Consider the following 17,949-nt stretch of genomic DNA (forward strand, 5'->3'; position numbering starts at 1 on the left):
TGAAAGTGTTACCTGGCTGAATTCCCGAAAGATATTTGAAAGTTGTATACGCCAGGAGAAACTCAGGTCTAAAATTAACCTGGCCAACGATTACTGCTCTACAGAGGGAAAGATGACATGTAATTTACGTCTCGCTCTCGTTTCAGAGAGACATAAAATATAGACGGAGGAAATTTTGCTATTTGTAACTCAACTACCTTAGTACCTGACGTTGCCTGGGGATGTACACTCTTCGACAATAAAAACGACTTGCCACAAAGGAATTATCTCAACGGGGCGGAAATCGGTAGATGTGATGTACATGTACAGACAAACAAATGATTACAATGTCAGAAAAATTGGATCATGAATTCAAGAGAAAGAGCTTCTCGAATTATGCAAGTCAGTAACGTGTTCATCCGCCTCTGGCCCTTATGCAAGCAAGTATTCGGATTAGCATTGATGATAGACTTTTGGATATTCTCCTGAGGGATACCGTGCCAAATACTGTCCAATTGGCGCATTAGATCGTCAAAATCGTAAAATCGTTTCAAGACCCTCTCCCATAATGCTCCAAACGTTCGCAATTGAGAACAGACCCGACGGCTTTGCTGGCAAAAGTAGAGTTTGTCAAGCACGAAGACAAGCAATAGAAACTCAAAAGTGAGCGGGAGGGAATTATCTCGTTGAAATGTAAGCCCAGGATGGCTGACCATGAAGAACAACAGAAGGGGGCGTAGTATATCGTCGACATATTGTCTGTGCTGTAACGGTGCCGTGGATGACAAGGAAAGGGGTCCTGCTATGAAAAGAAGTGGCATCCCAGACCATCACCACCAGTTGTCGGTCCGTATGGCGGGTCTGGTAATGAAACATGGACTATGGGAAAACCGGAACAGAAGAGAATCGAAGCATTTGAGATGTGGTGCTACAGACCAATGTTGTTAATTAGGTGGACTGATAAGGTAAAGAATGAGGAGGTTCTGTGCAGAATCGGAGAAGAAAGGAATATGTGGAAAACACTGCTCAGGAGAAGGGACAGGATGTTAGGACATCTGTTAAGACATGAGGGAATGACTTTCATGGTACTAGATGGAGCTGTAGAAGGAAAAAACTGTAGAGGAAGACAGAGATTGGAATACATCCAGCAAATAACTGAGGACGTAGCTTGCAAGTGCTATTCTGAGATGAAGAGGTTAGCAGAGGAGAGGAATTCATGACGGGCCGCATCAAACCTGTCAGAAGACTGATGACCCAAAAAAAAAAAAAAAAAAAAAAAAAAAATGGCGAGCGACAGTTTATCCCACAATTGTCCGTGGTGTGTCCAGACATGTCTTCGGCCTGGAATCTCATTGATGGAGTAGATGAGACCCGCTTCGAACTAAGATATGATGAAGGCGAAGACGTGTTTGGACTATGTGTCGTACGATGGTATAATTTTGCAGGTACTCTCAGTCGTATATGTGAATAATGTCAGTAAAATGTGTTGAGAATAGATTCGTTAGTAAAGGCATAATAAATTAAAACGACATACCTGATGACGCAGTTTTACTGCATGAACAGCGGAAATGTAGAAAGTGATAAACTTTTTTCTTTTCATCATTATGTGGGAAGAGTCAGCAAGAAAAAGTCTCGGAAACGTTTGAAATTATGAGTAAAGTTTTGTTGCAAGTCACTAAGAGCACTCATCATCGAATGCTGGGTAAAAATAATCTGGCTGTTTCTGCGACGTGGTCCATGCTTTTTCACCCCCACCCATATCCCTTTGAGAGGGCTTACCTCCACAGTGATCTTCTCCAGACAGTAAGTGATAGGTGTACCAAATTTGTCTGAAATCGATCCAGTGGTTTAGGAGGAGACGTGGGACATCCTCTACATAAACACAAACATTCATCCACTTTTATAATATGTGCGGATTCTCCAAAAAAAAATTACAATATCACAAACATATTGGAGTGGAACATGTAATTATGACCTTAATGACTACAGGCAAATGAATGACGGAGCTAGTTTGGTTCGCTGGATTCCTAGAGGCATCTGAAGGAGATTAAGATAAGGTCAGAAAACATTCCGGTGCAACATGTTTGCGTACAGCTGACGACCGCAACACATGGGATGGCCTAGATGAGGCATTTATCCAACAGAGGAAGTCAAATTACTTGTGATGATGATGCTGATTGCAGTCGCTTAATATAAGTTGATTTAATATAAAATGATGTGGTATTACTGTTCACTAGGGTCCCACTGAAAGACTCACTAGAACTGATTGTGGAAACAAAATTGACGGTGCTCTGTTGGACCTGTTCAGGCATACACTGAATCGACGTATTTCCTGTGTCGGAACCAATATTAAGAGCAAACTGAAGGTGTAGCTATTGGCAGCCCACTGTCTCCTATGGTTGCCAACAAGTTTATGGAGAGATCTGAGGAAAGGGCATTAGAGACAGCCAGATATAAACCCACATGCTTCTTCAGGTATGTGGACGACACCTTCGTGATCTGGACTCATGGGAAGGACAGGCTCAATGAGTTTCTTGAACATCTTAACTCCTGCCACCCAAATAACAAGTTCACCATAGAACTGGAGAAGAATGCCCATCTACTGTTTCTGGATTTACTAGTAAAAGGAAAGTAGATGGATCAATTGGCCACAGTGTGCATCAAAAACCCACACAAACCGATTTATATATGCAGGCCAGCAGCTGTCACCACCCTGCACAGAAGAATGGGGTTCTTAAGACATTGGTCCATAGAGCACATATCCTGTCAGACCAACAGAGTCTACCAACGGAAATAGAGCAACTTCAAACAGTGTTCTGCAAAACTGGATATGCTACCAAATAAATTGAGATGGTACCCCAACCAGTCATTACACCACAGGTTCCAAAAGCAGAGCAAGATGAATCAAGGAGGTGGCGTATCTGCCCTGTGCTGGTTCTATTTCTGCCAGGATCAGTAGGATCCCCCGTAAACACATCAAGTGTGTTTTCTGTCCATCCAGCAGGATGGGGGACTGGTGGGAAACGTTAAAGACGAACTGGGGTTACGGAAACAAGGCGTTTACAATATACCTTGTCTTAATCGATACCCTAGATGCAAACAGGCATTGATATACATCATTGGGGACATGTTGAAAATGTGTGCCCCGACTGGGACTCGAACCCGGGATCTCCTGCTTACATGGCAGACGCTCTATCCATCTGAGCCACCGAGGGCAAGCCGGCCGCGGTGGCCGTGCGGTTCTAGGCGCTCCAGTCCGGAGCCGCGCTGCTGCTACGGTCGCAGGTTCGAATACCGCCTCGGGCATGGATGTGTGTGATGTCCTTAGGTTATTTAGGTTTAAGTAGTTCTAAGTTCTAGGGGACTGATGACCACAGCAGTTGAGTCCCATTGTGCTCAGAGCCATTTGAACCATTTGAGCCACCGAAGGCACAGAGGATAGTGCGCGTGCAGGGACTTATCCCTTACACGCTCCCCATGAGACCCACAATCCCAACATGTCCACACTACTACATTCGTAGTGCGCCTAATAGATGTTTGGCCATCACACTCATTACTTAAGGCAGATTAATCTACCCAGCCATTGACGTTTTTGTGCGAACGCACACGCTATACCCCAACTCGTACGGGACTTGGTAGATCAATCTGCCACAAGTAATGTGTGTGATGGGCAAACATCTATTAGGTGCACTACGAATGTAGTGGTGTTGGCATGTTGGGAATGTGGGTCTCATGGGGAGCGTGCAAGGGATAAGTCCCTGCAGGCGCACTATCCTCAGTGCCCTCGATGGCTCAGATGGATAGAGCGTCTGCCATGTAAGCAGGAGATCCCGGGTTCGAGTCCCAACATGTCCCCAATGATCTATATCAATGCCTGTTTGCAGCTAGGGTGTCTATTTAATTATCATTTCATTCTAGAGAAGCTGCACGGTCATAAAAGGTATCTGTTCTTTCGGGAACAGATACTACCTTCAAATATACCTTGTCAATGTGGCATGTCCTACGTTGGCCAGACGACAAGAACAGTGGATATCAGGTGCAAGGAACATCAAAGGCACACCCGATTGAGACAGGTGACGAAATCAGCAATTGCTGAACACTGTCTAGAACTAGATCATGATGAGACCAAGTTTCTAGCACAGACACCTAGATTTTGGGACAGTGTTATAACGGAATCGATATTAATAAATGACAATCTCATGAACCGAGACATGGGGTACCAGCTAAGCAGCGGCTGGGATCCTGCTCTGGAATTGTTAAAGGCACAATGGGTACAGCTGCAGCACTCCATGAATAGAAGAACTGAAGACGTGGATATAGAAAACGATCCCCAGACAGAGTGCCAGGCTCCCCAGACCGAAGACGGAACGTCCAGGAGCAGGTCCGACGGCCGCGGACCGCAGAGGGAACGTCCAGAACGGCAGCGAACGGAAAACGGAACGGCACTTCCTTTTTTTTTTGCCGAATCTACATGTACTTGTGTTTAATTGTGGTTGTTATGCTCTGTGGTCTATTTACAAAATAAATCGTTGGCTTTGGAGGGCATGGTCGGAACAATCGTGCCTTGTGGCCCCCGACCATCCTCGAATTATGCGACGTGGGATACAAGGTGTGAGGTTCTGCGCAATGGGTGCAACGGATGCTGCTCCCTAGTGCTTGTTTTGACTTGTTACACCAGTCGGCTGCTCGGCGTGCGTTGTCCTCGTCGTTCCTGGGCGGCCTCTGTGCTCGCACTGGTAGGGCACCGCCAGCTCCCACCTGAATGGGGCGCGGTGCTCCGCACGACTTGCCCGCTGGGAACGGGCGTCGTGCTCGCGTAGGCGCGCCGTTGGTCTGCGCGTACGCTTTCCTCTTTTTACTGCTGGTTAAATTCTACCTATTTTATCTCTAAACTATATTATTTGGGCGGTCGAACAGCCGACTGTGAGGGGGGAGGGGGGTTAGACTTATTCCACTAGAACTTTGGGCTAACCAAACTCCTCATTCTAGAAACAACCTCCAGGCTATGGCTAAGCCATGTCTCCACAGTGTCCTTTCTTTCAGGAGTGCTAGTTCTGCAAGGTTCGCAGGAGAGCTTCTGTAAAGTTTGGAAGGTAGGAGACGAGGTTCTGGCAGAAGTAAAGCTGTGGGGATGGGGTGTGAGTCGTGATTGGGTAGCTCAGTCGGTAGAGCACTTGCCCGCGAAAGGCAAAGGTCCCGAGTTCAAGTCTCCGTCCGGCACATAGTTTTAATCTGCCAAGAAGTTTCATATCAGTGCACACTCTACTGTAGAGTGAATATTTCATTCAACATAATATACTCTTTTCTGTGGATTAATAGTTGCCTGCTAACTTATTGTATGTGGTTTTGAATGATAAGGCGTGGCACTCTCTGCCTGGCTCATGTTCTGGGTGCCATTGTGCCTGTGTTCCTCAGATGCCTACAATTGTTTCTTAATATGTCTAATTTACTGTACAGTGTGGTCACTAATCTCTTTACTGTGTCGTAAATACTTTCCACTGCTGCGTGGAGCTCGTGTATGGGTGTCCCTGGTGGGGCGTCCAGAATCCACCTTAACACTTTGTTCTGCACCCTTTGCAGATTTTTGTGGTTTGTCTGGCACGTGATTCCCCACGCAGAGTACCCATACGTCAGTGCTGGGAGAACTGTTGTTTTGTATAGGGTTCTATTTGTTTCCATCCACTTCTCCCTGGGGCGGGCTTTTGCGAAGTTTATACATCTCTTCCTCTTTTCCCCGATGTGTAGATGGAAGAGCATTTTCTTATCTAGTGTTACGCCCAGGTATTTCACGCTCCATGGTAATTTCTGGGCGTTTAGAGACAGCCGGTTTCTGAGTACTGGGTGCTTTCTTGTGAAGAAAGGCAGCTGTAGTTTTTCCTGCGTTTAATGTCATGTTATTTCCCCTACACCAGTCTTCTACCATGTCTAGTTGCCTTTGGAGACGTGCTATGTTTGAATGGTGCTGCCTGCCACTCGTGTAGAAGGCTGTGTCGTCCGAAAATTGAGCTATTCTGGCATGCGGCGACAAGGGGATGTCATTTGCGTAAATGTTGAAAAGTGTGGGTGATAGTACGGATCCCTGGGGTATGCCAGCCGTCATGGGCTTTTTTGAGGAGCGTTTTCCGCCCACCTCAATAAGGAACGTCCGGTCTGTCAGAAAGCTGTCTATCAGTTCCGTGTACACATCGGGGATCGTAGTGTTGTGGTTGATCTTGAAAATCAGGTTGTCGTAAGCCTTTTCCCAGTCGAGAAAAACTGCTGCTGTTGAGTTTGTGCAATTGACGTTGTGTGTTATGTGTTCTGTAAGTCTAAGGACTTGTAGCTCTGCAGAGACCTTCTTCTGGAACCCGAACTGTTCCGATCTGATGGTTTCGTCGTCTATCAGACATTTGTTGATCCTGTCCAAAACTACTTTTTCAAGCGTTTTCCCCATTGTGGAGAGTAGGCTGACTGGGCGACGGTTTACGGGTAGTTTTGGATCTTTCCCTGCCTTTGGGATTGTACTAACCTTTTCTGCCTTCCAGGCGCAGGGAATTTTTGTACCAGCGTGCAGCTATTCATGATTCATGTTAATAGGACTAGTGGTTTCCTAGAGAGGTTCTTTAGGTGTATGTTTGAAATTTTTTCTAGTCCTGGTGCGAATCTACCCTTTCTGCTGGCTAGTATTTTCTTGATTTATGTTGGTGTTTTAAGTTCTGGTGCTGTTTGCGTCGGTGTGTCTCGGAGGGTTTGTACTGTTTGAGTGGTGTTACCTTCTTCAAGCTGCTCTGAGGTCGAGTTGTGGTGTTGTGTTTTGCTCCTCGTATGTGTCCGCAAAGAGTTCGGCTTTCGACAGGGCATTTAACAGGACTTCCTGGGGTTCTAGCATAGCCCTTTCGGCTGGACGCTGCTGTCCAATGGTTTTGACCAATTGCCATTCGTCCTGGGTTTGGAGAGAAAAGGTCTCCATCCTGTCTTCTCAGGTCTCAGAGCGCCATTCTTTAAGCTGTTTTTCAAGTTCGCGAGATAGTCTGTTCATTTTTCTCCGCTCCCGCGTGTGTCTGCTTCTCTGCCACAGCCTTCTGTGCCTGTTTTTCTGGCATCGGAGCTCCCGCAGTAATGGGGGAATCCTGTCTCGCGTCGACTGTGTAGGATCGTTGTTATTCTGGTGCGTTTGATGGCCGCCTGTATTTTTGTTGTAAGGTATTCGACAGCATCGTCCAGCTTTTCCTCTGACAATAGGTCCAGTGTAGGGTCTATTGTGTCTGTGGGGACCCTGCGATATTGCTCCCAGTCCGTCTGGACATCTTTACTCGGAAATTCTGGGAGTTCATCCTGCGGAACCTTACAAGCACTTGGTTATGGTCGGGCGTTAGGTCCTGGATCGTGTCTAGCGTGACGTCGTCTCCGATGTTTTTCGTCAGCAGCACGTCCAGGACGTCCGGTCTGTGCCCAGCCGCAACTGGGATGTATGTCGCGTCGTCGGGACCGCGGACGATGTAGTGGAAAGTGTCCTCCAGCTGCAGAAGCTTTGTGCCCTTAGGGTTTGTTGTGAGGGAGCGTTTAAGTCACCACCTAATGCCACCCTTTGGTGCCTGTCAAAGATCACTCTGTGGTCTTCTTCCAACAGCTGCCGGTTAGGGGCTAGGTATGCTGCCCCCAACGTCAGCTTTCCTCTTTCTGTGTTTATTGTTACAAGAGTGACCTCGATGTCCTGCATTGGAGGCGCAATCACGACATCATGCGGTGTCGTTCGTTTAAGGAACACGGTTGTACCACGTCCCCGTTGGTTTTGTCTGTCAGTACGGTATTACGTCATGTTCCGCAGTTTGAAGGTATCGCAGGGCCTAAGATGTATCTCGGAAACTAGCAGAATGTCCACATTGTGGTCCGTTATAAAGGTCTGTTGTTCCGTTTTTTCGTTCTTAATGCCGCTTGTATTCTAAATGCAAAGTGTTGTGTCAGTGTTTTGTCTGCCTCGTTGCGCCATCTTTACATAAGCATTAAGCAGTCCCTGTAGAATAATGTGTGTCTTTTCCGTCTTATCCGACGTTTGACGGAGTGCATTTGCTGGTTTTAGGATTGTTGTGACAATGTTGGAGTCCTGCTCGAGGGCACGGATTGTGCTTTCAACCACCATAGGACGTCCACGAGAAGTCCTTTTTCTGTACTGTATGGTGTAGCTGGTTGTCTCTGTGTTTTTTATTGGGTTGGTGTAACATTTTTGATTGTGTTTCGTTTTTGGGTGTGGTGTTTGTTTGTGCGTGGATTGTTGTCCCGGTGACTGGTGATGTTACCGCCTCCAGTCCAGCAGGTCGTGACGAGTGGGCGCGGACTGCAGAGGGAACGCCTGCAACCACTAGTGGAGGGGGAAGGCCACAGGCATAAATACTGGATCAGGTCCACTCGAGAGTCAGTCTCAGGTCGCACCTGATGAAGGTTACGAGCTACGTTATCAAAATATCGTGCAAGAACGACGTTGATATGCGGCAGAACACCCGACAACATAAGATGTCATTAGATCGCCGGGAAAACCTGAAGAGTTACAATATTTTCTTTGCTCATAAGAGATGGTAATGATTTACCAAGTAGGTTGCAAATGAGCAATTCAATCTCTGGTCTTCGAAGTTGTGTCACTTCATTTGCATAAGTAGCTTCTCTTGCATTTGAGGCTGCATCCCCAATTTACGTTTAATGCTGAGGTGTTATTCCAGAACGTAGAGAGCCTCGGCAATTCTGAACGTGTGTAAGAGGGAATTTTTCATCAGGAAGGGAGGCTTTTGTACCCTTTTGTCGTCTTCTTCTGATGTACATCGCAAGACGTGAATCGATTTGAGGTCTGTTAAATGAAAAACATTTAATGTAAAATTATTGTACTTTTCTGTTCATTTGCTGATAAAAACAAATAGAGCCAAATACGTTAGAACTATTTATGAGTAATTATTGAAAATTCACTTCCTGTTTTAATTATAATTTTGTATTAATTGTTTTATCATAGCTGCAAGAAGCGCGGCCATTGTTAGTTGCGATTATATAGCAACTTCGTCTGTACTTCTAGTTTAAAATAGCATGAGTTTGTGTTAAACTAATTTGAAAAACAATTTAATCATTTTTCTTATTGGTGGCATCAATTTAAATGATTTATTGGGAAAAGGAAAATCTTAACTAAAAAATAAATCCTCTATCTTTTGTTGGCCGCCGTCTTAACTTTTATTACAGCGGCAAATTTAAATTACTTGAAACTGCAAACTTTCAATATTCCGATGTGTAAGAAATAAATGTGCACCGGTGGTACTGAACTCTATTTATAAAAGAAAAAATTAATCGAATCAGACTGCAGTGCTGATGGTATTTATTGTTGAACAAGATTTCATTACTGATGTATGTGGCCACAATTAAACTACGCACGAATCACGGAGAAAAATATTTCTGGTAGCATACGTCAGTGTTGTGTGCGGGTGGTATTCTGTGGTTCCCTTTCATATTCAATTTGCTAAGAATAATTAAATCCATCGAAGACAAAAAAAATTATAAAACCTCTGATGTACGATCTGTAATTTTAGTGATATGAACACAGCTTACAGTCAACATTATTACACTACGTCAGGCGGAATTCTTGTGCAATTTGAACAAAATAATTATCCGGGAGGAGTTGTAGTTTGAATAATGCATTATACATGTGTATAATATTGTCAGTGTCATTTACGAAATCAAATCAATGCAACTGCTAAAAAAAAAAAAAAGAAAGAACAGAGTGAATTCAAACCGCAGAATACCATAGAGTATCGTATCATCCATATTCATTGCACTTGTCGATGTTGACGATACACAAAAACCGCCACACTTCGCTTGCATGAGGCTGCATCCCAAATTTACGTTTAATGCTGAGATGTTATTCCAGAACGTAGAGAGCCTCGGCAATTCTGAGCGTGTGTAAGAGGGAATTTGCATCAGGAAGGGAGGCGAGCCGTGACAAACCGTACAGTGGTGTGAACCGCTGTGCCAAGGTAGCTTAGTGACTAACACAACTGCCTGGCAAGTGGGAGACCCAGGTTCAATTCCCGGCCTTGCACCAATGTTCAGCCGCCACTTCAGTCTATGTCCATAAAATTCAATCTCAGTTCACATATTAGAATAACAAGTAAAAACGATACCAGCTTTAAATAACGATTTTATTCATTCATGTAATTTTCAGCAAAAATAGCACTATTTTTTCAGGATAGATGTCAGTCATCAGCTGCTGCAAGTAAATTTATTATGCTTTAGCGGTTTTGACTAATTGGTTTGTCACCTTCAGGAGCTTAGTTTAGCAGACAGTCAATATCTTTACAGAATGATGATGCCATGGTATGTTCAGAAATTTACATATTGTAAGCGATTATTTTAAACCACTGTTTGACAGTTTACAATTACTGAATCACAGCAGATAGAAAGATGTCATTTAGTTAATTTTCAAAGAAGCGTTTAAAATAATCACATAGAATGTGTGAATTTCTGAACATATCATGGCATTATCCTTCTATGTAAAAGATATTGACTGTCTGCTAAACTAAGCTTCAGAAGATGACAAATTATTTTTCGAAACCGGTAGAGCATAATAAAATATTTTTGAAAGTGATGACTGAAATTACTCCTGAAAAAAAAGAAAAAAATTTAAATCAGTTTGAAAACAAGACGACGCCATTCATATGAATCAATGAAAATTAGTCAATGTCGAACAAACAAAACATATCGTAATAAAGTGACTGTAATTTTTATCTCGAGAATGAATTGCAGCGGCAAAATTAGCATTGGAAATAGTACCATCAGACCTCACTAAATCGCGTGACGAGCGAAAGCTCCATCATGGGACAGAATTATGACTGGAATATTTTATTTATTTATTTGTTCGCGTTGTTACGCATATATCCGCACCCTAGAAGATATTTCAGTCTGTGTTTCACAGTTATTTTTATTATTAAAATACATATTGCATTAAAAACGCTAAGACACGCCTTTCTGATACTACGAACAAAAATCACTAGACCGCAGGCCGATCAAAAAATCGAACAGAACCTGAAATTTCCCGAACTATGACGTAAACTGTTCGAACAGTTCGAGTCATGTCAAAACACAGTCAGTTCAGTGTCTCTCAACTGTAGGGTAATACACTCGCGTAAGACACGTCCTATGATATCTGCTTGTCTAAATAAATGTTTCTCACCGAGATGACTAAACCTAGGTTTTGTGGTGCAACCACAATAGGGTCGGTATGTAGTACCTATTGAAGGCCATGAATGCATTACTTTTTCATTTAAAACAAGGCATTCATACACTACTGGCCATTAAAATTGCTACACCAAGAAGAAATGCAGATGATAAACGGGTATTCATTGGACAAATATACTATAACTGACATCTGATTACATTTTCAGGCAATTTGGGTGCATAGATCCTGAGAAATCAGTACCCAGAACAACTACCCCTGGCCGTAATAACGTCCTTGATACGTCTGGGCATTGAGTCAAACAGAGCTTGGATGGCGTGTACAGGTACAACTGCCCATGCAGCTTCAACAAGATACCACAGTTCATCAAGAGTAGTGACTGGCGTATTGTGACGAGCCAGTTGCTCGGCCACCATTGACCAGACGTTTTCAATTGGTGAGAGATCTGGAGAATGTGCTGGCCAGGGCAGCAGTCGAACATTTTCTGTACCCACAAAGGCCCGTACAGGACCTGCAACATGCGGTCGTGCATTATCCTGCTGAAATGTAGGGTTTCGCAGGGATCGAATGAAGGGTAGAGCCACGGGTCGTAACACATCTGAAATGTAACGTCCACTGTTCAAAGTGCCGTCAATGTGAACAAGAGATGACCGAGACTTGTAACCACTGGCACCCCATACCATCACGCCGGGTGATACACCAGTATGGCGATGGCGAATACACGCTTCCAATGTACGTTCACCGCGATGTCACCAAACACGGATGCCACCATCCTGATGCTGTAAACAGAACCTGGATTCATCCGAAAAAATCACGTTCTGCCATTCGCGCACCCAGGTTGGTCGTTGAGTACACCATCGCAGGCGCTTCTCTCTGTGATGCAGTGTCAAGGGTAACCGCAGCCATGGTCTGCGAGCTGATAGTCCATGCTGCTGCAAACGTCGTCGAACTGTTCGTGCAGATGGTTGTTGTCTTGCAAAAGTCCCGATCTGTTGACTCAGGGATCGAGACGTGGCTGACGATCCGTTACAGCCATGTGGATAAGATGCCTGTCATCTCGACTGTTAGTGATACGAGGCCGTTGGGATCTAGCACAGCGTTCCGTAATACGCTCCTGAACCCACCGATTCCATATTCTGCTAACAGTCATTGGATCTCGACCAATGCGAGCAGCAATGTCGCGATACGATAAACCACAATCGCGATAGGCTACAATCGGACCTTTATCAAAGTCGGAAATGTGATGGTACGCATTTCTCCTCCTTACACAAGGCATCACAACAACGTTTCACCGGGCAACGCCGGTCACCTGCTGTTTGTGAACGAGAAATCGGTTGGAAACTTTCCTCATGTCAGCACGTTGTAGGTGTCGCCACCGGCGCCAACCTTGTGTGAATGCTCTGAATAGTTAATCATTTGCATATTACAGCATCTTCTTCCTGTCTGTTGAATTTCGCGTCTGTAGCACGTCATCTTCGTGGTGTAGCTATTTTAATGGCCAGTATTGTGTATTCTTCCCAGTCTCAGTACCTCTCCCTCTAGATGTGTGTACGACTTGGTAGTAGACTTGCGCAAGTGACATTGCAGTAATCAGCACATAGTACGTTTCTCACTGTTGCGACGGAAACTCTTGCACATTTTAGTACACGTTAAGGCGCCGCTGGGGCGTATGCGACGCTCCGCCGCGTCGGGACGCAGCGTCCAGCTGTTTGAGTGCGTCGCGCGGATGTGACGCAAGTGCGGCAGGCGGGGTCACGTTCGCACGGACGCGTGCCTCCGCTCGCTGGCCCAGTGTTAGGAAAAGTCGTGCGCGCTGCCGCGGCACGCAGGCTGACGACACACATTTACGTCACTGGCTCCACACAACTCTAGCTCACAATGGACCATTTCTAAACGTTACCGCAGCCGTCGCCTTCGTAGCTGCCATATTTCCAAGTTCGCTGTACTAAAGATTTCTCGTTGGATTAACGAACAAATGGAGTAAACACTCGTTACGTCGTTCGGACATGTCTAAAACACTACTGACAGTACATCACACAAGTGAATAAATTGCCGGAAAGTCCATGAGTTAAGCAGTGTTTGGAAGTAAGGTTTCGTTAGCATTACTGAAGGTCCATGGCTGTCCTGCAAACTATGTAGTCATACAACATGCAACCAGAATGGTTCAAATGGCTCTGAGCACTATGGGACTCAAGTGCTGTGGTTATAAGTCCCCTAGAACTTAGAACTACTTAAACCTAACTAACCTAAGGACAGCACACAACACCCAGCCATCACGAGGCAGAGAAAATCCCTGACCCCGCCGGGAATCGAACCCGGGAACCCGGGCGTGGGAAGCGAGAACGCTACCGCACGACTACGAGATGCGGGCTGCAACCAGAATGACAGATTTTCTGCTCTCATTACACCGTGTGAACTTAAGTGAGTGAAATAGTGGCAGAGGGTACCTGCGATAGTAGGGGAGATGTCACAGTAGTACACTATCTGACTGAAAGTAAGACAACTATTAGTGGGGGTGTGTCCACACTTCCCCTTTATGACGGCTTCATCTTTGCTTGGGACACATTCACTGAGGTGTCTGAATGTTTGTGAGGAGCGGCAGCCTATTCTGCCTCAAGAGCCGACACCAGAGAAGTTAGTGATGTTTGACGAAGGAGTCTGAAGTCCACGTTCTGATCCCAAAGGGGGTCCATTGGGTTCAAATCGGGACTTCGGGCAGAGCAGTTCAATGTTACTGTCCATAAACCACTGGCTCCCAGATGTTTCTTTATACTTCTTTATTGTATGGACGGTGGAGCTTCGGCCTCGCAGTAGCCCTCAGTGGTTCACAACCCCACAACAGAATACAGCGGTCCACCCACCTCACAGCCGCCCCACACCGAACCCAGGGTTACTGTGCGGTTCGGCCCCCAGTGGACCCTCCGGGAACGTCTCACGCCAGACGAGTGTAACCCCAATGTTTGCGTGGTAGAGTAAAGATGGTGTACGCGTACGTCGAGAAAGTATTTGCGCAGCAATCGCTGACATAGTGTAACTGACATATGAAGATGGGATCTGTTCTTTCAGGCACGCCCGAAAGAACAGACACCATCGGTGACGATGAAGCTCTCTTAGAATGAAATTCTAAGAGAGCTGCATGGTAACCGATGGGATCTGTTCTTTCACACATGTCCGAAAAAACAGATACAATCGGTGACCATGCAGCTCTCTTAGAATGAAATGATAATTAAATCAATACCCTAAGCTGTCGACAGGCGTTGATATATTCAACGGGGACAGTTGAAAATGTGTGCCCCGACTGGGACTCGAACCCGGGAGCTCCTGCTTACATGGCAGACGCTCTATCCATTTTTTTTTTAATTTTTGTAATATCATTTTGTTCGTTTTCGTTCGTTGTATCTGCTCGGCGCGGATGTCACAAGACACCCGTTTCAGTTGATCCATTAACTCAGTTTTTTTTTGTTACAGAGGGCAGCCAACCCTCTGACCAAACACGCTGAGTTACCGTGCCGGCTTGCACGCTCCCCGTGAGACCCACATTCCCAACTTAATATCCACACACTACATTCGTAGAGCCCCTGCGCATTATACTCGTTCCTCACGGCAGACAATCTTACCGAGTCCCTTGCACACTCCCCGTGAGACCCACATTCCCAACTTAATGCCCACACATAGTTACGGCTAACCGGCGATTGACCTTGTTCTTCTGTGCTGGATGCACACGCATTGCCCGAACTCTTACAGGACTCGGTAAGATTGTCTGCCGCGAGTAATGAGTGTAATGGGCAGCGGCACAATGAATGTAGTGTGTGGACATTAAGTTGGGAATGTAAGTCTCACGGAGATGGTGCAATGGATAAATCCCTCAAGTCGCACTGTCCTCTGTGCCCTCGGTGGCTCAAATGGATAGAGCGTCTGCCATGTAAGCAGGAGATCCCGGGTTCGAGTCCCGATCGGGGCACACATTTTCAACTGTCACCGTTGATATATATCAATGCCTGTCGACAGCTTAGGGTCTTGATTTAATTAGCATTTCATAGTGTAACTTAGGCGGTATAAGGGGAACCAGCTGGCATTCTCCATGGCAGATGGAAAACCGCCTTAAAAACCATCCACAGCCTGGCCGGCACACCGGATCTCGACGCTAATCCGCCGGGTGGATTCGTGCCGGAAACCGGCACGCCTTCCCGCACGGAAAGCAGTGCGTTAGACCGCACGGCTAACCGGGCGGGCTTCTTTATACTATGCTGTGCGCAGTATACAATGCTGTAAAATGTGTTCATATCCTCCTGAATTAAGCGCTTTCTTGAGTGCAACAGGGACCACACCTAACTACGAAAAACGCCCCCGCACTGTGTAACACTTCCCCTGTACTTCAAAAATGGTTCAAATGGCTCTGAGCACTATGGGACTTAACATCTATGGTCATCAGTCCCCTAGAACTTAGAACTACTTAAACCTAACTAACCTAAGGACAGCACACAACACCCAGCCATCACGAGGCAGAGAAAATCCCTTACCCCGCCGGGAATCGAACCCGGGAACCCGGGCGTGGGAAGCGAGAACGCTACCGCACGACCACGAGATGCGGGCTCCCTGTACTTCATTTACGTGTGATGGCAGGTGACGTTCTCCAGGCATTCGGCAAACCCAAACCTTTCCATGGGATTGCCACACAATATTGTGTCATTCATCGCTCGTTTCCAGTCATCTACTGTCCAGTGGTGTCGCTATTTACATCTCGTCAAGAGCCGCATAGCGATGATTACAGAAATATGCGGCTTGTGATGAGCTGTTCGGCTCTTACACCCCATGCCTTTTAACTACCTACGAACGGCCGTTATGTTAGCTGGACTGCTGGTAGTTCTTTGGAACTCACGAGTGACTATTTATGGTGTTTTCATGCGAGTTTTTACAGCCAATTTCCGCAATGTTGGTCAGTCCCTGTCACTCAGTATATGAGGTCAGCTTGGTCTTGGTTGTTCCTTAAGGGGAGCTTTACTATCTTTTGGTTAAAAAAAATGATCTTTTTTAAATTGCATTTTTGGATCCATAAAAGTGTTTAGAATCCACCCGTGAAACGATTTTTTCGAATACGGGACGGCAATGTTTGTTATTCGCGGTTGAACAAAAAAATGTATTGCCTGAAATGGGCCTTTTTCACGCACAAGTTTTTTCCGGGAATTTCGACTTAAAATTATTCTGTGTGCTTGCCCAAGGTTCAAGTGATCAAGGAGCTTACGACGTCCTACGGCTTGGCAATCCGACGGCATTCCAATTCGGTGGAACAGATGAAGAAGGCAATTTGGGCAATGTATTTCCACAAGTGTTCGACGGATGACCACCCACAACACCAAAATTGTCTGGGGAAACTAGTTGGTGCAAGTGGCGCATTGCAGAGGCTACCGGACATCTGGACGAACATCAACACGACCAGCCGCTCTCCAAAGAAGTTCAAAAAGTGATTCATCCGATCTACGAGGCCCTTTCGGAGGACGAGTTATTTTACCTGTGCTTGGGAGGAAACACACAAAATTCAAAAGGAGGTTTGAACGCGTGTGTTTGGAATTTAGACCCCAAGCATTTGCATTCTGGTGCGAAGACTGTGGAGATTGCGACTTTCCTGGCAGTGAGCAGCTTCAACGAAAGGTATTCAGCAATTCTGAAAACCACGACAACGATGGACGTCACCCTGGGACTCTATTCGACGCAGTTCGCCAAGCATTCGGACGACCACCAGATTCAAGCGGCCAAAAACGGCATGTCACCGGCCGTATGAGCTACTCTGGAGCAGCATGGGATGGCCCAGATCGAGCAGAACGCCCTCTATGAGGAAGAGGAAGGACTAGTTTATGGACCCGGAATAGCAGATTGAACGTAAGTTGCATAATATTGCATTTATATGTAGTCAAAACTTCAAACGCGTTTTTCTCGAAATTACTTTTTTTATCGCGCGGTATGGTAATTTCAAATCTACTGAACCGACTGGCATGATTCTTTGTTTCCGACGAAGCTAACTAAAATGTCTGGGAATTGTATCACTTTTATTCCGATCCTTCAGATTATTACTTAGCCGACGAAGTCGAAAAATCGATGAAAAAAACCCTATTTTTTTCAAATGGCCGCCATTTTGTTTCCTATGGTCCAAATAACTTAAGCGAGGTACAACTCCTAAAGAATCTTATATACTTCGCTGTCAACTCAATTTTGATTTCAGACGAGCCGGCTGACCTGTGACATACCGCGCGTAGAGGTCTACATCGAAATTTTGTTTCGTTCCGACGGCACTCCCGCCTTTGCTCTACGACATTTCCGATCGAAAAAATTCCAGATTGTAGAGGAAATATCAATAAACATTTTGACCAAGTTTGACTTTGATATCTATAACACATCCCGAGAAAAAATTCTGAAAGAGCATGCTTTTTTTCGTGCCAAAGATAGTAAACCTCCCCTTAATGTTTCCCCTTCAGAATCACATCACCAGCAGTTGACATGGGCAGCTTTAGAAGGGATCAAATATCCTCGCCGGATATGTTACTTAGGTGACATCCAATGTCTACGAGGTCACTTTCTGCTGATCGCAGTGCTTGTTTACTGCTTGTCTACTGACAGCACAATATCCGCGCCATCTTTTATACCGGTAGTTGCACCTCTCTTGACACCTAGTGGCCTGTTCTGTATTACATAGGGGAATTTGTGTATGTTTTTGATCAGATAACGTATATCGCGTAAGGTATTGCGAATAAACTGAAATTACGAGACAGACAGGGGTGTTAACCAATGGC

This window comes from Schistocerca nitens, chromosome 1 (assembly GCF_023898315.1).
Source record: "Schistocerca nitens isolate TAMUIC-IGC-003100 chromosome 1, iqSchNite1.1, whole genome shotgun sequence".
In the NCBI taxonomy this organism is placed as follows: Eukaryota; Metazoa; Arthropoda; class Insecta; order Orthoptera; family Acrididae; genus Schistocerca; species Schistocerca nitens.